The sequence below is a fragment of the Cryptotermes secundus genome, unplaced genomic scaffold (assembly GCF_002891405.2).
Source record: "Cryptotermes secundus unplaced genomic scaffold, Csec_1.0 scaffold141, whole genome shotgun sequence".
Taxonomy (NCBI): Eukaryota; Metazoa; Arthropoda; class Insecta; order Blattodea; family Kalotermitidae; genus Cryptotermes; species Cryptotermes secundus.
The window spans coordinates 575,589-599,247 of record NW_019721759.1 but is presented as its reverse complement, the minus strand read 5'-3'; the positions used below and the strand labels follow the sequence as shown (position 1 = coordinate 599,247).

The 23,659-nt window shown below is 42.7% G+C and overlaps 1 protein-coding gene across 8 annotated transcripts in view; it reads right to left on the bottom strand.

Moving 5' to 3' along the window:
- LOC111875623 (cAMP-specific 3',5'-cyclic phosphodiesterase) overlaps positions 1 to 23,659 on the bottom strand; it is a 796,526-nt gene that overhangs the window by 223,944 nt on the left and 548,923 nt on the right. The window lies entirely within an intron of this gene.

Here is a 23,659-nt window from a genome sequence, read left to right as displayed (position 1 = left end):
TTGTCTTTTATATACCAGACGATGGGTGAAGTCCAAAATAAGCCAAAAGAAGTACAGTATACACCATCGTCAGAATCCTTTCAAGTCTACCAGGAGGGACTGCATGTGAAGCCAACAGTAGCACCTTCGAACTTGGAAACCATCATATTTTCTGGAAGACAGAGGAAAACCAAGAAAACTCGTGTCGAGACGGTGGGTCGCGAGACAATTCTGACGCACACTGACTTCCAGCGAGCCGTCCGACATCTGGAGAACGCTGAGATCTCCCGTGGTTACACCAACAAGTGTACTGTTCATCTATTGGTACCAGAAACATAACACACACGTTGCAACAATACACTAGGCACAGACTGCTCATTAAACAGACGAGCCAAGAACAAATTCTGCAAACGGTTTCGTTTTTAAGAATTTATGAGATGGAAAATACTTCGAATGAAGTGTTCGTAACCTAATCGAGGAACTATCCCGTCATCTGAGCGGAGGCACTTACTTAGGTCATGTATCCATGACGTGCGGAAGATTTCCTGAATCACCCTGTATAACTTACTGAAAATCGAAAATTAAATATAGCACATCCTTTTAGGATAAACTATAGGATAATTCTAAATTGCTGTCGGGGTTTCCGTGGCCTATAATTTTTAACAGGAAACAACAAAATAAAACTGCTTACGTGCCGCGAAAGGCGCGAATGCTGGGAAGATGTTTAGCATTCTGCAGTATTGATTCTATATGTAAGAAACATTTTACAGTTACATGTTCATATTCCTCAAGCAGGTTTACTTTGTTACTTCCGGTTTCAAAATTATAGGTCACGGAAAACCAGACAATAATTTAGAATCACCCTGTATATCTCGCATTTTGTATACATGTAGAATATAAATGTTTGTAATGAAAAGGATTATACAGTAACGATATGGATTCTATGTTTTATGTACGATCCGACCCACGCAAGAAACAATGGCGTCGATGTTTCCTAACAAAGTACAGTGACAATACACGCAACGGTATGGCTCTCAATATGTAGGGTTTCTCATGCATATTACGGGCTTTGCAAGCCGTGGAGTCACGAAGCTGTCCACGTCATGAAACTTATACGTTTATCTCAGACAAAATTTACAGCCACTGAACTACTGAGTTCTAACTGACTGACTATATGGAACAGAGCCCCTTTTGATAAGAAAACAGGAACTCAGCTAACCAGAAACGCTCCACAGCTCTACCTTCTGGGATGCAACGCCGTGTAGCCCTTTAATATTCAACCGATGTTTCCGAGGAATATTTAATCTGTATTTTTTATGTTGAAGGATAAGCCAAGCCAAAATAAAAGCATGAAGCATGTAGCACAGAGAGCCCGTTTCATAACAATCGCTGGGGGAACTTCAAGTCCTATAAGGGATTTCCAAAATTGTGTCGTATTGTATTGCAATCCCAAAGTTCATTACCATGTTATCAAAACCTCCATTAATTTCCGCCTTCAGTCAGATATATATAGTACACGCCATCCTAGCCAATTCATTTAAGATCAATTTTAATATCAGCCTCTCGTGTATGCTTACGGCTTCTAAACGACTTCATCCCTTCAGGTTTTCCAAATCAAAATTGTGTATGCTTTCCCTTCTGCGCTCTGGCCACTTTAAAAGAAAAGACTATGATATGAGGGGGAGTCAGTAAAAAGGTCACAAATGGAAGTAAAACAGCAGGAATGGACGTAATTGGTTCTCAGTTTGCATCACTAGGCAGCAGCACAGTCCAGCTTCAAGATTGTCTAGACAGCAGACGTGCATGCCCATGTTCAGAGGATGGGTTCAGTAGTCAAAACGGCGACAGTGCTTGAGGAGTATACTACCGAAACGCAGAGTTCTCTTGTGCGATTATTATGGGCAAAATGACTCAATACAAAATGATATTAAAAAATGTTTCCCGTCTACAGTGAGAAGTATCTACCACGTAAAGCGGTTAATATCCGGGTCGAAAAATTCTCTCAAGAACGTTCGAAAGTCGCGGATGATGTCCGACAAGGTGCGGAAGTGGCTGATACAATAGTCAAAATACTTCTGAGCTGCGGGTTTCGAGGCACCAGTAAAGCGATGGGACAAGTGTTTTCAATGTTGGTGGACGATATGTCGATAAATAAATGTTTATCTTTCCAGGTTCGAACGTCACATGGTTTATGTTTTGGATCCATTTGTGACCTATTTACTGACTCTGACTCGTATTTCATACAGCTTATCCCTTATTATCTCAAAATTCTCACACAATAAACGGCAAATGAAAATGTTTTGAACTCTTTGTTATAGTAAGAACTAAAAATATCCCTGAGTTGGCTCAGACAAGGAGTTTGGAAACAGAGGACACAGAGAGGAGGGCTACAGCGCCCCCTTCCCGGCGGGGAGAACTGCAACTTGGCGTCTCGCTCTAAGGGAAGAAAGCAGATTGTGGGCCTCTTTGAGAACAGGATGCCAAGGATAATATTTGAATCTAAGAGGCATAAAGATGCAGGAACTTTGAAACTATTGCGTAATGAGGAGCTTCACAATCTGCACTCATCATCAGTTATTCGTATCATGTTCAAATCAAGGAGGATCGAATGAGTGGGGACATGACGAACGGACGAGATGAGAAATGCATACAAAAAATTGGTATGAAACACAAGGAAGATCTGTACTATACGGAAGGATAATATTGTGACGTATTTGCTCAAAGCAAATACTGTGGAGCCAGAGATACAGCCGTTGCTAGGTAATGGCTAGTACACACGCATCAGAGGAACGCGTCACATCCGCTGTGACGTCGCGCAATAGAAGAGGTATTGCAAGCGGCGTCCTCTGGGGGTCCGCGCCGCTCTCGTTGCTACGCAACTGTGCGGTAAACACATCTCTGCAACAGTGAATCAATAGACGCAAATAGAAGGCATACTCATAAGAGACAACCCCCGCTTCTCGTCAGAGAGGAAGTTACATAATGACTATTACCGCAAGATTTCAGTTGAGAAAAAAATATCTGGTCGTGGGCTCAAGCGGCCTGGCGCAAAGAGAAACTGATTGGCGGTAAACCGTTAGTCGTAAAGTAACTGACTAGAATTAGAACTGAGTCGAGAGTTGAGCTCCACGAAGATAAGTGAGAAGAAGTGGCAATTGCAGCACAGAGCTGAATTCAGTTCCGGAGTTGGCAGTTGCAGGGTAGAGTTGAGTCTTCGGATTTTGAATGACAAGGAAGGTATTAGGCTGTGCAAAGACTGTTAGAGAGACTGTGAGACTGTTAGAGTTTCTGTGTTAAAATCCGTTGCCAGGATACGTCTAGTAAAGACCGAGAATCCTAGTGTGTGTGTAACGTTGAACTGTAGTGTGTAGAGCAGCGATAGCGCTGTATTGCCTGTGGTCCCGAGTTGTGTGAATGTATAAATCCAACCGTCCAATCCAAAACCCGTTAACAGTCAACCTTACATGTGATTTTAAAGAAACGGGCTGTCAGTATATCGGCTGGATTAATCTGGCAGAAAACAAGGACTAACGGGCAGTTCTTGTCAACACGGTTATGAATCTTCTAATGTATGAAAGCTGAAGATTTGCATCTCAAAAAGGGCTCTGGACTTTGGGTAGAGACCTGGAAGATGAGAAATCTTATTATTTTAAATTGCAGCCAAACTGATGGTGCAGAGAACTTAAAATGCAAAATACTGCAGAATTTTCAAGACGAAATCATGTGTGAGGAGATCATTAGGTTGTCCTACAGAAACGTTATCGTTAAATTCCTATAATCCTAAGTTAAAGCACTGCAAAATTCACGGAGGAATAATATATATATAAATTCGCTATGAGGAAAATCGTTTTGGAACGTATTTTGAGCATGAAGTTCGTATAAAATGCTGTTACCACATGTCAGATACATCAGTTTTCATGAAGTTCGAAATTTTCGACCTTTGGCACTACAGGGATAATTGGAACAGGAGATTTAACTTCAAAGGCATAAGAGACCATCCGGTCGAAGTGAGAAGGAAATAGAATTGACAAGCGCGCAAGGTGGAAATAANATATATCTATTATTATTATTATTATTATTATTTAAACTACAAATGAGTTTTTATCCGGTGGAAGTGATAATAACACACAACACATATAACACACATCACACTCAAACCAAACACAGCACACGAACTATAAAGACAATAAAGAACGCACTACAAACAATGAATACAATGCAGATACAATTGCAACTACAATTAAATTAATTAATAGGCACCGAACACGCAAGAACGTGGAATTAAGCAGGTGTGAACATCTGTGTATGACGTTCAGCTGAACGAAGATTACAATTATAAATAAACATGAAAATTACGCAATATGAAGTAAACATTCTTTGATCTTGCTTTTCTTTTCTTATTTGACGAAACTCTTTAACGTTTGGTTATGACGACAGATACAGTACAGGAGCTCCACTAATTACGAGCGATGTCTGAACCTTCGTTCTATGCGTTCCCAACACAATACCCTCTATCCACAATCCTTCGTGGAAAACTGGCAGTACACAATTTACATTTCTTGCGTTCCCTTCACATCACAACGCAACGTATGACTACTTTACGTAACATTAGCATAATGCAAAGCACGCACTTTGCTAGCATAAATTCCTTGTTTTGAAAAAATAAAAGTAGGTTTATGCGATCACCATGCTGTCTGTGTATCTGTGTATCCCCCCATAACTTCTGGATGACTGAACCGATCTTTACGAAACTTGGAATGTATATCATGGTAATTGAGGCCATCTTAACGTTATACTTTATAAATCCCTTAAATCAGTGTGTGTGTGTGCGTGTGTGCGTGCGTGTATCCTTGTATCGCCCCTACAGTTGCCAGCCAAAGGCTAGGTCAACCATGAATACAGGCAACAATAGAAGAATTGATGGTAGCGTCATTTACTATGCGGTCCGTATCTTATCAAAGGAGAGTCTATGTAGCCTTCTATCGCTGCTAGGCAACAACTAGGCTAAGAAGAATTGTTGGAAGCGAAGTTTCCTATGCGGTCCGTGTATTATCAAAGGAAAGTAGGCGATTAATTTTTCCCAGAACTTCAAGTTACTTCAACATTCAATGCACCTATCCCCGAAGTGTAGTCATTCTCACTGTAGAACCCTCACGAAATCTCGCGCCATAAGTGCCGGAACTCTTACGGGGACCAGGGACGCAGGAATGACAACTCCGGCTCTTGAACTGTGAATATACGAATTTATTTGCGTACAGAAAGTGAATTAGTTCCATAATCGGACGCTGTATACATACAACTCTTGGAATTCTCGAAGTAAAGGTTAAAAGTAAGGTCATCCCTGTGCTTATGTAATTATGCACAATGCCACAAAAGCATATGTGGGAGTGGATGTATAGATTCGCCATTCTTAAACTCGCCACTAGATCGGGAGGGATGTATAGCTTAAAGCGCAGGCTGTTTTACACCCGGGGAAAGAGCCCCCAGCACCCACGGGACATAAGGCTCCGTGAAACCTAGAGGCGGTTTGGAAGCTGTGCAACAGGGAAACATCTGTTATCCCTGCCAGGAATCGAACTCTGATTCCTCAGCCGTCTAGCCCGATGCTATACCAATTTAGCTGTCCTATACGTAACTGATCAAGAAACATTTTATATCTTATGATCTATGCAACGTAGATCAGAAACATCTGGAAAGTTTCGAAATGTGGTGTTGGAGAAGGATGGAGAAGATCAGTTGGACCGATTATGTGAGAAATGAAGAAGTGTTAATTAGAGTCAGTGAGCAGAGGAATATCCTACACGAAATAAGAAAACGGAAGGCTAATTGGATTGGTCATGTTTTACGCAGAAACTGCCTTCTAAAAGAAGTTATCGAAGGAAAGACAGATGGGCGGATAGAAGTGACAAGAAGACGAGGAAGAAGACGTAAGAAGATGCTGGATGACCTTGGGGACAGAAGAGGATACTGTCATTTGAAGGAGAAAGCTCTAGATCGCATTAAGTGGAGGAATTGTTTTGGAAGAGACTGTGGACCTGTCGTCTTGACAGATTACTGATGATGATGATGATCTATGCAACAATGGTTATCCATATTCATTTCTGTGTTTGAAAAACATAAAAAGTTATTCCTGTAACAGGCCGTGGAGGCAGATACGTTTATGAGACATCGAGGCTCCCACATTTTCTAGACAACAGGTTCACAGATGTCGGTGAGGTTGTCAGCCTTACGAGCCGCCCGCCTTTACCCCAAGGAATATTCCTGGTACTCATTTCTGTTAGAGGCTGAGTCGACCCCAAGGCGGAGGGATTAGGTCAATTGAAAAATCCACCAACCACGCAGGGAATCAAACCCACGATCTTCCGGCTTGTAGCATAATGAATCAACCAACTATGCTACCGCGTGCCTCTATCTGTGTGTTGGATATTGCAACTAACGAACAGATAAAATATACTGAGCTTTCGGACAGTACACTGCCCCCTTCCTCAGAATCTTTCCTTTATGGCAGTGAACTTGGGCAATGAAAAGTCATACAAAATATACAGAATTACAGTTACTGAGAACAAATCCATGAGTCGGACAGCAAAACACTGTGCACATGAAAATACTGCAAAGAAATTATAAAATTATGAATTAAGGAAGGTATAAACACAAATTTAGACTACAGAAAAAGGATGCAAGCCCCCACGCATATACAATATGTTTTCCACAAATTACTTTTACGGTACAGACTAGGATAGGAAACCATGAACGAAGGTTCACGGTACGATGCGCTTTACAGAGTTTGGCGACAAAGGCGACGAATCATTTATTTATTTAAACATTTTAACTTATCCACTTATTTAGGCTTATTTATGATTTAATCTAAAGGTTTTTCTAATTGCTCAGATTATTTGGCGTCGGCTCACAAGATTCTAAGTGAATAATGATTCGGAACGCTGTGTAACCGAAACCACGAAAATCCTGTCACGTTAAGCCTTCGGGGCCAGGATTTGAGCTCAACCTCGACAATCGGCGCGCGCACACACACAGCACGTAGCCGGAGTGCCACTGGAGGCCGAGGTAGCGTTAAGAGATAATTGTTGTTTCATATTACGCGATTTAATAACCATAAAAGTATTCCAATTAAATTAATTACAAACGAAATTGAATTAATTTAACTGCATTTACCACAACTGGTAATTGTCGTGCTTTATACAAGCCAAATGGGAACATAAACGATATATATGAGTTGCTTTCAGTTTGCATTTGTACACTCCAACACCGGATGTGTCTGAAGGCAGAGTGAAGAGTTGCTGTTTATGAACAAGAGGGGTAGCCCGTTATTCTTACGTGATCAGAAAGTGGTTATGAAATTTGAAGGCTGCAAAATAATTATCTCCTTTTGCATTATAGAGTTTATACCTCGTTCTGGATCGATGTGAAACTTCATTTCTTACTTCGAAGGAAACCATTAATTATATATGCTCAGAAAAATATTCTACATCAGAAAAATGAAGAAATAATTAATTTAAGATATTAAATAAATACTAATTTTGTGACTTACACTGGTAGTGCTTAGAAAGCGAAATTTAAAAGCTTACGATTGAGTTGAAAGAAATCCACAGAAAATTTTTGATGCGGGCAGCTTTTGAAAGAAGGTCCAAATGGAACATCAAGAAGACTATTTTAAGATAACATTAAGGCAGACCTTAGAGATATATTATTTTCGTGTGTATGGGGGTTAATGCGTGACTTATAAGACGGGATTTGGATAGGGTGATTGTATTTATTGACTCCTTATTCACACAACTCGGAACTACAGGTAATACAGCGTTACCGCCCATTCACTGCTACACACACTAGTGCCCTCAGTCTTCATTAGTCGTGTCCTGGCAACGGATTCATAATAGTCTCACTGTAACTGCAGAACACATGAAGTATTCTTTGCACAGTCTTTGCCCGGCTTTCGGGCATAATGTCGAAGTATATTTCAGCATTTTGTTGCGTTTATTAATTATATTTCAGTCTTTTTTCCAAGACTTCCTTTCAGTGTTCAGAAGGCTGCGTAGTTTACTCACACTGTGACGACACATTCACTTGTCAGCGCCATCATTGCAACATGTTTCGATCACAAACTGCCATTAACGATAAAGTTGTCCCTGTGGTTAATTAATTAAGCACCAAACCATGAAGACATATGGGGGAGTGGAGGTATAGCTCCGCCATTTTTGACAGAAGTAAATAGTCAGACTCATGCTCCAGCCGCTTTACCATAGGGTAAAGAGCCCTAGGTACCGATTGCATACCAGACTGGATGGGGTTCACAGCCGGTGTGGATACTGTGGAGTAGATAGAAATCTACATATTACCCCTGCTGGGAAATCGAACCCCGGCCGTCCATCTAGTAGCTAGTCGCTATACCGACTCAACTTTCCCGGCTCACAGCACACTCTGCCATTATCTTGTTGTTGTAAGTTGCTGCACTGTACTGTGGTCTTTTTCAGTGAAGCATTAATTAACGGTTCAAAAAATAATGGGTCAATCGGGTAAATTGCTGCTGTTCCTCGCCAGCACAGTCAATCTTGATTCTGAGTCCCGCAACTGACTACTCTCTAGAGAGTGAATTTCTTCTAAATAACATATAAAAATTCAGTTCTTACCTCACAGGAAACACGAAGCCGAACCGGTTAATACTGTTTAAGGGATTAACAGCTGTTGACTGTGAGAGCCATAGGAAGAACACAAATCTACTCTGTGGGCAGAATGCAGAGTTTTAGTGTGTCAAAGCAGATTATATAGTTACCACTGGGCTTCAAAGGATTAAAATCGAAATTAGAAATCCTTATTACAAATCGAAGTTGATAATTGAAATACGAGTTCCTATCACTTGGAAGTTGAAGAATTTGGCGCATCTTGTCGTTTCTCAGGTTCCTGGCACAGCTGTGTTTGTTTTTCTCGTGTTTATTGGCTGTAGTGTTCGTGGTTGGCCAATCAAGATTGCCCAAGACTTACTACATAGGGAACAGTACAGGCTCAGGGTCATGCCTGATGATTTGTGTTAGCGTTAGCCTTCGGTTCTCCTATCACACTGTTAAGAGTTTATAATATATTGTTGTAGCAGGTAAGCCAGGAGCAGCGTTCTAGTTATGCGAATGCTTCTGAAATGGGTCGGGGTCTAAAAATAGTAAGGATAAATGGTCTGTGGACACTGAGGAAAAACTGGCAAACTTCCATGACGGGAGGAACCAAACCCAACCCAACGAGGAGTAGCGGTAGAATGGAGAGCTACACTGTCACATCACAGTCTTTAATACACGAATGACGCGGCCCTATACAGTGTAGCTGCCAGAGTTTCATGAAGCTAAATGAACACGTCCCAATTACTGACGATAATGACTGAACCAGTTATTTCCCCCCCTGGCACTACAGCCCCAGTGGGCCTAGGCCTACCTCCATGAACTTCTCCGTTCACTTCGGTTTTTCTAGATCTTACACATTCGGTAGGACTCCTTGGGCGGGTGATCAGCTCGTCGCAAGGCCTCTACCTGTACACAAACACAGAAAAACGCATACACACAAACTAAACATCCATGCCCTGAGTGGGATTCGAACCCACGATCCCGGTTTACAAGCGAACGAAGATAGTACATACCTTAGACAGTGACCGGCCTGAACCAGTTATGACGTAACGAAATTTATTCCAATTCGTCTCTACAGTGACTCAGAAGTAAACTTACAGTCTAATACCAAATGACGCCACGGTCTGTTTTTACTGAAATAAATTAACTTTCTATATATAACGCAAAAGTTAAGTTCTCCCTGCGTTTAATTAATTAAGCAGCACGCTATGAAGACGTAACGTGCAGTGGAGGTATTGCACCAAAATTCTTGACCTCGGCACTAGAGAAAGGTAAAAAGTCAGCTCCACACCCCGGACGTCTAACCAGCGGGAAAGAATCGTTAACATATTTTATGAGGCACTATGGGCCCCAGAACAATTATGGACGATGCGGAGTTGAGAAAACGCTTCTGCCGTTGTCGGGAATCGAACACTGGCCGCCCAGCCCACAGCATACTGCTATACCGACTGAGATACCCGGATCTCTTACATATAGATAAAGTAAAAGTATTAATTTGTACTTCAAAAATATAACGTAAAAAATGGCGGCTGAGAGTGTTATCCTCTAAATATATCTTTCTTATTTTCACGTTTAGGTCTGTTAATTTAGTGGATAATACTGAATTGCTTGATAATAAAAGTGGCAAAAATAACAATGCTAGTATAAGACTGGAGTGTTCTGAAAAGGGATCTTAGATTCTTCTACAAGTGAGAATAATACGCAAGGTACGTACATCAGCGTTGTCCGTGGGCTTATCCTCCCTTATTCCTCGAGTGCAGGCAGAAAATTGTACTCTGTTTAAAACAAATCTTAAAACTGAAGATTCAACATCCTTCATTTAAAAGAATCTAAACTAAAATAGACGTCTCAGAGTTGAACTCTAACCTTTCACGTTAATTATCTGTAGTAACCTCTAACGCCTACGCAATGGAATTGTGTGAAATCAGGATTCGATGCAGAGGAACTCTCTTCACATTTCATTACGACAATGACGTTATATTAGCACCAGGTATGACGTAATCACGTTGCCACAGTATACTGACTCACAGAAGCTCTCTCTGCAGGACATGCGCAAGAGTTACACAAGCGCCAATACAGAATCTTCCCCCATTTCTTGTCATTATTGCTCTCCACTACAAGAATCTCGCTTTAGCCTTCGTCGACATCATTTACGACACTCACCATCGTTTCATTTGTCTTCACAAGTTTCTTTTCGCGTATACTTCCTAAATAACAGTTTTCTTGGGAGCGTGGGTTACATCCATTGTCTGGAGATGTTCGTTCTATTTATCTCTCGTTTATTGCTTCTTTTGAGTGAATACGAAAATTCAAAGTTCTGTATTCATACCCTCGTACCTCATTCTCTTTGCTTTATTGTATCTCTTCGCAGATCACAAACATTTCATTTTAGGTGCCTCTATTTTCATCCAGTACTTTATCTTCGTGCTCTAAGCTTAAGTCTGTTTCCGCGCCTCGCCAGTTGCAAGAAGTTCGTGGAAACGCCTAGGGAGACGCCACTTGACGGTTCTATTATGAGGGATGCTTACAGAGGATACACGCGAAACAAATGATTAGAAAGAACATATACGGGAGTAAAACTCAACAATGGCGCTCACATCAGTGGACGCGCAGATTCATTTGTCATCTAGAAATGGTCCATACTGTTTCCAGATTTACCATAACGCCTCATCGTCATATCGAAACAAGGCAAATGAGCCAGGATACGGACTTCAAATCTTCGATTCTACTGAAGCAACAACAAAACTACTTGAAAAACAATCAAATCTAGGATATATGAAATAACTAACGGAAACAGTGGACCACAAGTTTCACCAAATTAACCTATGTGCTGAGACATATACGAATTAAAGTAAATATATGAATAAATAAAAAAGTAAGTAAAGTAAAAGTAAAGCTATCCCTGTACCAGGCCGTGAAGGTCCACGGGGTTGTGAGACGTTGAGGGCCCCACATAATCCAGACAATCGGCTCAAAGATGGCGGTAAGGTAGTCAAGCCTTAAGCGCCGGCCGCACTTTACCCCCACGAAAATTATTTTATTAATTCCTGGTACTCATTTCTATTAGAAGCTAAGTGAACCCCAGGGCCATAGTGCGGCTAGAAGGATTAGGTCAATTGAAAAAAACCAATGACCTTCCGGCTTGTAGCATAGCCCCTCAACCAATGAATAAATAAACAGATACATAAACAAGAAGACGTTGATATCTAACTAATACACTTCACGATTTTATACTGCGGCGTATGTTACGCAGGGAGCAGCTTGTAACTTTGTAAAACGTAAATATTAATTCTCTTACGGTTTTTCTTTCGCAGTGCTGTTGAAGCAGATGTCAATAATTTAAACTACTTTGTATATACTGTACTACATGCCAGGCACCACAACTTTCACAGAAAAATATCACAAATATGCTACAAGCCAGAAGGTCGCGGGTTCGATTTCCGATGAGGTCACTGTCATTTTTCAATTGATCTAATCCTTCCAGCCGCACTATGGCCTCGGAGTTGACTCAGCTTCTAACAGAAATGAGTACTAGGAATCTTCCTGGGTGTAAAGGGCGGCCGGAGCGTAGGGTTGACAATCTCACCGCCATCTGTGAGCCGACTGTCTAGAAAATGTGGGATCCTCGACGTCTCATAACCATATTGGCCTCCACGGCCTGTTACAGGGACAGTTTTACCGTTTTTACTGTGCGACATCTATGATCAACCATGGAAGATTAAGACGCTAAAATGCCATGGATAATAACTAAACTGCAGAAATTTTGAGATTCGAATAAGGTAGTAATGAATTATGGGTGATAATTAATTTAAAGAAGGCGGTTGTGTTCTGTTTTAAGTTACTACTCCGGCACAGGCCTGAATACTGAGGAAAACCGTGAACGCAGTAGTCTGGATAGGAGTTAATTTTCGAATCGTGAGCCTGGGAAATATAAAGTTAGCAACCTAACCTAGGGAATCATAAAATTTATATGGAGTCTAACTAGAATATCATGTTCATGTCATAGCTCAGGCGGTTAGTTGCCGCCTTCCCACCGCGGCGGCCTGGGTTCGAGCCCAGATCAAGTCATGTGAGATCTAAAGTGGACAAAGTGGCACTCGGGCAGGTTTTCTACGAGTACTTCGGTTTTCCCTGTCAATTCTCATTCCATCGACTGCTCCACACTCATCATCTGTCATCCGGGGCTGGTACAGTGGACCAATAGAGGCCGACGTACCAAGTGGACTCAGCCTCACCCCACCCCAAGAAACTTAAAAAAATAAAAGTAGAATATTAATACCAGCAAAGTTATTCTAGAGTTATATTCGTGCAAATGAATTCGTTTCTAAATTGAATAAATAAAATAAAGACCAAAAACGTTGCCACAATCATTATTAACAAAATTCTCACAAAAGTTGAAACAACTGACTACCTCTATAATCATTCAGTTGGTCAATACATTCCGTACGTTTCATGGAACTCGACAATTTATTATCCTGTTCACAGTGATCCACCACTTTTATCCCTTTCTGAGCTAGATTAATCCAATCAACGTTATGTAACACATATGAACGCAGCTCTATACAGCTTGGCCGCCAGAACTTGATGAAGCTAAATGAACACGTCCCAATTACTGACGATAATGACTGAACCAGTTGTGACGTAACGAAACATATTCCAGTTCGTCTCTTCAGCGACTGAGAAGTAACCTCACAGTCTAACTCCAATCATATCACGAACTGCGCTTCATCATCAGCATCACTGGCACGACAGCCCTTTGTGAGCCCTGGCCCTCCTCAGGATTGCTCGCCATTCTTCTCCATTCGATGCTACATTCCTCAAGTTCTTTACACCCAAAATTCTTATGTCCTGCCACACATATCAAACATTTTCCAGGTCGTCTTGAATAGGTCCGTCCGGCTACTCACGAACTGCGTTTACGGAAATAAATGAACGTTGTATACATAAAGAAATAAATAAAAATAAAGTTATCCCTGTGCTGAATTAACTATGTATTAGGCCATTAAGATATATGGGAGAGTGGAGGTATAGCTCCACAATTTTTTACCTCGACACTAGATTGAGGTGAGTGATCAACTTCACGCCCCCAGTCACTGTACCCCCCACGGAAATCGCGCCCGGAACCCACTGGATAGGACGCTTGGTGAGCCCCACAAACCGGTCTGGATGCTGTGGAAAACAGAAAAATTTCTTGCTTCTACCACGAATCGAACCCCGACCATGCAGTCTGTAGGCCGTCGCTATACCGACAGAGCTAACCCAGCTCGTTTTGTTTGCACAGTTAATAAAAACATAAAAAGGTAAAGTTTTCCCTGTGCTCGACTAATTAAACACTGCGCCATGAATGCGTATGGGAGAATGGATGTATAGATCCATATTTTCTTGACCTCGGCACTAGTTGGAGGTGAATGGTCAGTTTCACGCCCCAGCCGCCTCAACCCCGTGAAAGAGATCCCGGTACTCATTGTATACGAAGTTGTGTGGACCCCAGAGCCGGTATGGACGATATGGAAATGTGAAAAATCTTGACAGTACCGGGATTCGAACTCCGACCTCTCGGTCGTCCAGACCTAGCCAGTTGCTATACTGACTCCGCCATCTCGGCTCCTACATTACCATTTCAATAAACTGCTCTTAGCAGCTGCGAGGTACAATCTGTGTACGTTTCATTCGGAATTTGTATGGTTATGTCATTCACTTAGCAACCGCCTTTGAAGTAAAGTACGTTTCGCGAACAGTTTCTTTCATTTCTCCATCGAGATGGCGCATTTCAATAATTTACTTTTGGTAAATGTTCAAACTGCTGAATTAATATGTAAATTAATTCAGAAGATGTTTAGAGAAAATTAACACTACAGTAATAAGAAATCAGCACCCTTCAAAGCTTTCACGTGTTGTAGAAGTTTGAAGGAAGGCACAGACGAATAACAGCAGCTTCGTTTCACATTCGAGCCGCTATTTTGAAGCGGTAACAGTAGAAGTACATGACGCACTTTGAGCTGTAAATCTGCCGATTATTTTTGGCAAGTCCATCAACCGTTACTAAGTTAGAGGACGAGGCTACCAGACCAACTATCCTGAAAGGTTGGCATACACAACAGCAGGTCGTTCATCTGAAGTTATAGGTTGGACAGGAACTGATCGACAACTTTGAAGAGTTAGCCACGGAAACGATTTGTATATTCATACAGAGCATGCGCTGAAAACCAGGATTACACATACACTTAAAGTAGCTATACGTAGTTCCTCTTAACCTGTACATGTCGGATTCTATTTACAGAAAACCTTTGCGGGCAGTTTAAAAGTATTTCCAACGTATCGTATAATTTCCTATAGTGTCTTTAATATTCGAAAGGTGGCAACACACGATATCATCATTCATTTTCTGAATTACCAAATATACCCAAACATGAAGCATTTGTGTTTCGAAGCGAGATTTATTGTAAGTAGCGGGGTACTTATGGAGCTGAGCCCTTCTTGAGGAGCCGCCAAATCTGCAGCTCCTCAAGAATTTCCCAGCATTTTATGGAACCCAAAGGTTCATTACCGTGTTCACTAGAGCCCTCTACTATTCCCTATCCTGAGCCAGATCAATCCAATCCATTCCATCCCATCCTATCTCTCTAAGATTCATTTTAATATTATTCTCCCATCTACGCCTTGGTTTTCCCAGTGTAAATAGCACGGTAAGGATTATTAAACATTATACACGTTATTATCTTAGGACTCATGACGTTCTGTGACAAGTCCTATAAGGTAAAATAAAAAAGTAAGCTATCCTTATAACAGGCCGTGGAGGACCATAGGGTTGTGAGAAGTCGAGGTTCCCACATTTTCTAGACAATCGGCTCACAGATGGCGGTGATGTTGTCCGCCTTAAGCGCCGGCCGCCCTTTATCCACAGGAGAATTCCTGGTGCTCATTTTCGTTAGAGGCTGAGTCGACAGTGCGACTGGAAGGTTTACGACAGTTAAAGAATCAAATGACTTAACCGGAAATCGAAACCACGATCTTCCGGCTTGTAGCATTGTGCCTCAACAAAGAACGCTACCGCGTGCCCCCTATATAAATTCGTTTCAAATAATATAGTTATCACATTAGCATGAGGTATAGCGACATGCTGGAAGAATGAGGTTCGATTCCTTATAAGGGCAAGAAATTTTTCTCTTCTCCATAGCGTCAACACCGACTCCGGGGCCTACCCAGCTTCCTGTCCAATTGGGACGGGACCTCCTTCCTCGGATGCAAAGCATCGAAACTAACCACTCACCTCCATCTGCTGCCGAGGTCAAGATTAGTGGAGCTATACCTCTACTCTCCCACACGTCTTCATGGCGTGGTAAAGAAGAACTGTACCTTACATCGCTCTTATGTCATTACTCTGTCACATTCTGCGGTATAACCTCAAACCTCAGGTCACAATAAACTGGGTCTAGTGGACATCAGGGTACTAAAATAGTTTCAAAAAGGGCGATACTCCCCAGGGATAGTAATGCAAATATTCTGCGATGACAAAAAGTGGATATTTTCGTGCCGTGTTATAATCCGGAGAAATTCACTAGCCAAGTGTTTCATAAACTGTGATAGAACGAACAGGATTTTGTGACAGGGGATGTGTTGGTGTAGAGCAAGCACTTGGACACCACAACAGATTGCCCACTCCTGCCACTGGCACGGCAAGAATGGGCAACAGCAGCACAGCGCTTCTGCCAACATTTCGTTATCCACAGCAGCCGCGTTCCCTCCCAGGAGAAGCCTCAAACCTGTCATACATACTGATGTTCAAAACATTCACTTCCTCAAGTAATTTATTAGTAGTAACTAACTCCATGGAGCTGAGTCCTTGAGAAGAAAACATCCGCTCAGCTACTCAAGTGTTTTCCAACATTTTACGCAAACTCGGAAGTTAATTACAGTGATCATTCTGAGCCAGATCAATCCAGCCAATACCGCCCCATTCTAGTTCTATAAGGTCCATTTTAATATTATACTCCAACCTACGTCTAGGTAAGCGGCCTCCGTAGTCTAGAGGTAACGTTCCCACCTCTTGACTCGTAGTACGCGGATTCAAATACCCGGCAGAGGTCGTCGAATTTTTAAGGGCAGAAAAATTCATGGAACAAGTCCTCCGGGAGGGACTTTAACCCGTGGGTGTCGTAGCTTTACGGCACGTAAAAGAACCTCATATCTCCAAAGGAGATCACTGAGCCAAGTTAACGGACGTTTCCCGCCCAACAGCAGTCTCTAATACCTCTGGTAGATGGGGAAAGCATTATAGATACCTCTCAGCTAAGAGCCGGTCTCGCTGGCTGGGCGGGACTGATGGTAAGCACCAGTACCGGTAGGATATAGAGACTGGTAGAAATCATAGAGGGAAGCACAATGGACCAATACAGATCTCAGTGCATGGGGAAACCCACCCTCTCTAATAACTAACTAAATACGTCTAGGTATACCTACCTACTGGCTCTCCCACCAAAATCCTATGCCTTGCCTATCGTAATTCTCCTTTGCTTTAATAGTTCTATTTATATTTGGTGCAGGGGGCGAGTTATGAAGTTCCTCATTATGCGTTTATATTCTGCAACATATTATTTCCTTTCTCTTCGGTCCAAACATTCTCCTCAGCATCCTGTTCTCAAACATCCTAAGTCTGTGTTCCTCCCTTAATGTCAGAGACCAAGTTCCACACTCATACGGAAACACAGGCATAAGTATAGTTTTGTATATTCAAGTTTTTAGGTTTTTAGACAGCAGACGAGAAGGCAAAAAGTTCTGGACTCTTACTTCGCTTTCAAATATTTAATTATGCCATATTTTCAAAACATCTCTCGATTATCTTTATGTCATGGTTTGCCCTGCATTTAGGTGACGAGACAGAAACATATTCATACACTCAGACTTATCTACGTTTACTTCTAGACCAACCTCCACACTAGCTTCATGTAAAGTCTCTGTGTTTTCCTTTATGGTATATAGGTCATCACCCAGTAGATTCACACCATCAGCATACACCAGCAGCTGAAGTGCCCAGTTTAATTTCAGTCACGCCTGGTTTTCCTGGATCTTCCTAATAACATATTCTATAGCAAGGTCGAAAAGCACTGGCGATAAAGCATCTCCTTCAGATCATTCTGGATAGGAGAGTTATCAGACAAGTGTTTACATATACGGACTTTACTATACGTTTCGACACGTGATCCTGCGTAAGACAAATAACGTTTAGGAAGGCCAAGTTCCCTCCACCTTCATGGCTAAAGAGTAGGCAAGACCAGGAACTAGCAAGATAGAGTGACATGAGCCTATTTGTGTCACATAACCTCCACAGTACATGACTTCAAAAGCGGTACCTGCTGAACACCCTCTTTTGAATTAAAATATGAGCTTCAACCAACGTTTGTATAGTAAGAACTAGACTCTTGCGTGCAAGCTGCGTCCCGATTTATCCTTCATGTAGTTCTGGTTAAGCAGATCCTTCTTCTGAAGGTTAGACGGCGTGTCTCGACTAGCATTTCTCAAGTAACCGATCAGATTCATCCTTGAGGGATGTTGGAAGAAGTGGTCGTGGCCAAATTTAAAGCACTATCGCCTGCCGAGCTTGACTTGCCGAGCAAGTGAGGAATACTACGCTAAAATCTCAAGTTAATACAGTCTGTGTCCCGGCAGAGTGTCGAACACAGTACCTTTAGAATACAGAAGAGGATCGTTGCCACTTGAGCCAACTTGTTCGGTCTGTTTAATTAAGTAACGTGACGAAGACGAGTGGCCATTTTCCCGTCCTGGTCAGATTACCCCGGGGGAGCGATCTCCGGGTATACTAGGTGGGCGAGACTTGAGTCCCTCCTGGGAACTGAACCTCGCAGCTTAAGCCAGAAGTCAGTCACAGTGTTGTCTTTACTACTGTACTTATAAATATTCCTATTCTACGAGTTGAAAAGTTAACTTATTTCTCCGCTTAATTACTTAAACGCCACAGAGATGTACAATAGAGTGGAGGCATAGATCCACCACTTTTACTTTTGCACTAGATCCGTCTATGGCTCTACAGTCCTTTGTTGGACACTGTCTGCTTTTTCAGTTTCTCAATCCTGTAAATAATCGGTAGGGCTCCTTGAACGGGGGATCAGCCTATCGCAGGCCGCTACCTACACAGAACAACACAGACACAGAATAAACGCACACAGACATCCATGACTTGAGTGTGATCGGCCTGTGCACTAGACAGAGGTGAGCATTCATTTCAGTATTAAACAATAATTGATATAAAAATAAATAAATATATTAATCAGCGCTAACACTCGACGAGCGCTTGGAAGCGGGGATGTAGGACTGTATATTTAGGGATAACATGAAAATGGCTGATGATGTGGGCAGAAACAACACAGCGACATGTCAGTAACCGCCTGAGTGAGGGGGTGGACAGGTGCTGTTTAAGCACGGTGTGGAGTGTTTTGGTTGAAACGAGAATTAATGACGCATTTCGCGAAAGGGTTCTTGAAATGCAAATGGAAGCCACGGTTCAGGTGGTCAGAAGCTCACCGCTCACCGCTCACAGTGTGTTCTCGGGTACGATCCTGGGGTAGGGGCTGGGATTTCATGTGAGATTCGCTGTGAATGAAGTGGCATGTGACCGGATTCTTCTCCGGGGTTTCCCCTCCCTGGTAATGATCATTCCGTCGCTAATCCAATCATTTATCAAAGCGTCCTGAGACACGCGACGGCCCATACCACACAGAGGATCACTGCGTCCTTGTTCCCTAGACCGGAGCGTCGCTGGGTACACAGTAAGGATGTCTCGTAATACAGAAACTCGTTAGCGGACATAAACAGGGAAGTTGCGTTTATTTTGACACGTGTCACTAAATGATCTTTCGGTCGTAAAGCAGAATCCTGAAAACCAACTTCTGTAAACAAACACCGGAATTCACAGGATTTTATTCCGATAAAGCAGATTTACTCGTTCTTCGCCCGGGATATTTCTCAATACAGGTCTCATAGCGAGGAGCAGGGATTTTTTTTTATTGCTAGTGGGGTGGGAATAAGTCCCTTTTACTGCGGCCACTTCTGGCATATTGTACCAGCCCCAGATGATAGGTGAGGGTGATTGTGGAGCAATTGGTGGAGTGAAGATTGGCAGAGGAAACCGAAGTACTCGGAGAAAACCTGCCCCAGCGCCACTTTGTCCACCATAAATCCAACTTGAGCAGACCCCGGCATCGAACTCGGGCCGCCGCTGTGAGAAGTCAGCAACTAACCGCTTGAGCTATGGCGCGGCCCTAAAGGAGCAGGGATGGTGCAGTTAGTATAGCGACTGGCTACGGGCTGGACGGCAGGAAAGTCAGAATTCCAGTCCCGTTGGGGGTCAAGAATTTTCTCTTCTCCACGTCGTCCAGACAGGCTCTGGGGCCCACCGAACTTCCTATACAAATGGATACCGGGAGCTCTTTTGCTGGGGGTAAAGCGGCCGGGGAGTGAAGCTGACCACTCACCTCCGATTAGTGCTGAGATCAACAAAATGTAGATCTATACATCCACTCGTCCATACGTCCTTATGGCGTAGTGCTTAATTACTTAAGCACAGCGATAACTTCACATTTTTACTTTAGGTTTAATAGCGAAAATTTTTATTATAGAAATAACACTAAAGAGTTCTTATCATCGGGGATTTAAGCCGCGTGGTCCGCTGAAAGTCTCCCATTTTCTCTAGACAATCGAATCACAGATGGCGGTAAAGTTGTCAGCCTTACACACCGGCCTCCCTTTACACCCAGGAAGATTGCTGGTACTCATTTCTGTTAGAGGCTGAGACGACCACAGGATCATAGTGCGGCTGGAAGGATTAGGCAAATTGCAAAAATCCACCTCATCGGTAACAGAACCCGCAACCTTCCGGCTTTTAGAATAGTGCATCAACCAACTACGCTACCGTGTGCCCCCGTGGCAGACAAATGTGAGGACTTCCCCCGCACCCATCTTCCGACATGTGGTACACTGTAAATATGGTCACGCTGTCCGATCCAGAGAGCTAAGGCTGCTTAATGTAACGTCTGTCTAATCATGACTGGAATCATTCACTCTCTGTAACAGGGCTCCTGGCATTCAAGCATTCCTGCACTTCGCTCTGCCTTATAAACACAAACACTGACTTCACTCCACAGCCTTAGGGAAGAGGTGCTCAAAGCAAAACAAGTGAAAATCTTCAAAATCATTTAAAGCACAGTGGTCAGTTCAGAGACAGTAACGTCTCTCTTAACATATGAAAATCTCTGCGCTCTGACCACAAAATTTACTTACGAATTCTGTATGATTCTCACAATAAACTACATTTCCCTTACCGGTTGGTCTTTGCGATGGGGATGTGCTGTTCTCTGTGAGGTACGGACTGATGTAGCCAACATCCATGTCTCAGCAAATGCGTAGACGGTTGCCAAGTTCCACGGCACAGCTGCGTACTTCCGAATTAAATTCAGCAGAATTAATCCTCAGTGCTGTCAAAGCACAAGATTATATTTTAAAAAATACATGACCGCCTCTGTGGTCTAGTGTTCAGAGCTTCTCACTAAAGAGCCACAGGTCCGAGTTCTATTCCCGGCGTTACCAGATTTTCTGAGTAGTAGATCTGGAACGGGGTCCACTCAGCCTCGTGAGGATAGTTGAGGAGCTATTTCAAGGAAATAACAGCTCCGGTCTAGAAAACCGAGATTAACGGCCGCGGGGATCCGTTGCACTGACCACATGACAGCTTCTATCCGTAAAAGTTGGCACTAACTTCGCAGACAAGCGGCGGTCGCTCGGTCGGTAGAGTTCGCCTGCGGACTACAGGTCACGGAGTTCAGCTCTAGTATGTGAACATGATTCAACACTAATTCAGATAATTAAAAATGCGAGACATTTGTCTCAAAACACCACATCTAACAATTCTAATGCCTTCATTTTGATACTACCCTTATCAGGACGAGCGGGCGAAGCCTGAGGACGTTCTAACAAGAAGATACTTTTTCAAGTCAAGGAGGATGAGGTGGTCAGGGCATATAGCACGAGTGAGGGGGACGGGGAATGCGTATAGGATATTGGTGGGAAAGCCAGAAGTAAAGGGACCACTGACTGGGAAGACCAAGGTGTAGGTGGGTGGACAATATTAAAATGGATCTTAGAGAGATAGGATGGGATGGTATGGATTGGATTGATCTGGCTGAGGATAGGGAACAATGGAGGGCTCTTGTGAACACGGTAATGAACCTTCGGGTTTGATAAAATGCTGGGAACTTCTTGAGTAGCTGCAGATTTGGCGGCTCCTCCAGAAGGGCTAAGCTCCATGAGTAAGTAAGTAAGTAAGTGAGTACCTCACCATAATAAAAGTGTGTCACTCCTTCCAAAATTAATTCCCTTACTCTGTAGGCGCAAATCGACTTCCCCCAATTATGCAACTCGCAATTAATCAGAAAAGCGTAATTCCCTGACCCTTGTCTACAACGCTTGAGAAAACCTATTGCATGTGTGAATCAAATTCTTTCCTTGAACAACCGCGTTAGAGAGCACTGCTGACGCAACAGGCCAGCTGCTTCGTATGCCACCTCCGTTCCGATTTTCCTACCTCGCTTCATGCTTCACAGATTTAAACTTCAGCTTCGCTCTAGTAATTCAAACATCATACAAATCGACGCTTCATGACAGCCGGCCTAGCACGCCGCAAAGGAAAGCTTCAAGCCCAAGCCAGGAAATCCTACCTTGCTTTCCGCGATTTTCTTTTTCCACCTTGGGTAATAGTGCATCTTAATCATTCCGTTTATATTGTGTAGGCACGAATATTTATATACGTCTGTTACAATACGAAACTTAGAAAATATGTAGCTGCCATTGTGCTTAACTAATTAAGCACCACGCCACGAAGGCGTATGGGGAAGTGGATGTATATGTCCACATTTTCTTGACCTGGGCACTAGCTGGAGGTGAGTGGTCAGCTTCACGCCCCAGCCGCGTCACCCCAGGGAAAGAGCCCCCGGTACTCATTTTGCACTACACACAAGTTCTCTGTCAGTAAAGGCTTTACAGAGGAGATCATGCCTAAGTTACGTATCTTTTGTTATAACGGCAGCTTAGTCTTTTGAAATGTCGTAAGCTTGACCACCGCAAAGTTTAAGCCTCTTATATTTTTTGTGTCTCGCTTCACCTTGTCCTATACTGAGAACATGTTCATTCTTAAAATTCTGCATGACTTCTGCTTGTTCCTTGCACAATTCTGTTATATAATCATACACATACGGAAAGTTGAAAGCTGTGTGCAAGTCGCGGACCGGTGTGCTCCTTGGAAAATTTCCAATGGAACTCAAAACTTTGTTATACATGCGCTCAATTTTAAGAGGTAACCACTGACTAAGCTTCAAACCTCCCGGTTATAATATATCGGCAAGGACACACATTATACAGTTTTTCTATTGTTACGTCCGTGTATGTTGCGCGTGTTACGTAGCAACGGCCGCTGTTTACAGAGTAACCGCTTAGCAACGGGTCAATATGCCACAGTAATAAGTACAGCACTGACATAACAATTACTGAGGTTAGGTTGAGTCTATTGGAATATATCGTATTTACACATGTATAGGCCGCACATTTTTTGCCAAAAATTCAAGAGGAAAACTGGGGTACGGCTTATATTCGAAATATTCGAAATCACACTTCATTTAAAAAAAATTATATTCATAATTAGTAATACAGGGTGTAATACTCCTGAAATAATATTCCAAGAAAATTATTTTTTCTATAATTTATGTCTGAAAATTGTGCTGCGGCCTATACACGCACGCGGCCTATACATGCGTAAATACGGTAATCTTTGCCTTTGTCTGTAGGGAATGTTTTCTGAAAATGATACAGGCTACTGTCGACAACACAGAGGCCACAAGAGCGTCATTCTGTCATCCGCGTGCGAATGTGAAAATGATGGACATGACGCGAAGCGACGCGGAGGCCACAAGGACGAATTTTACACACCGGTACGCAGTTCACTTACTGTCATAATACGTAATAAACACACTCCGCGCAGATGGTGACGAATTTCG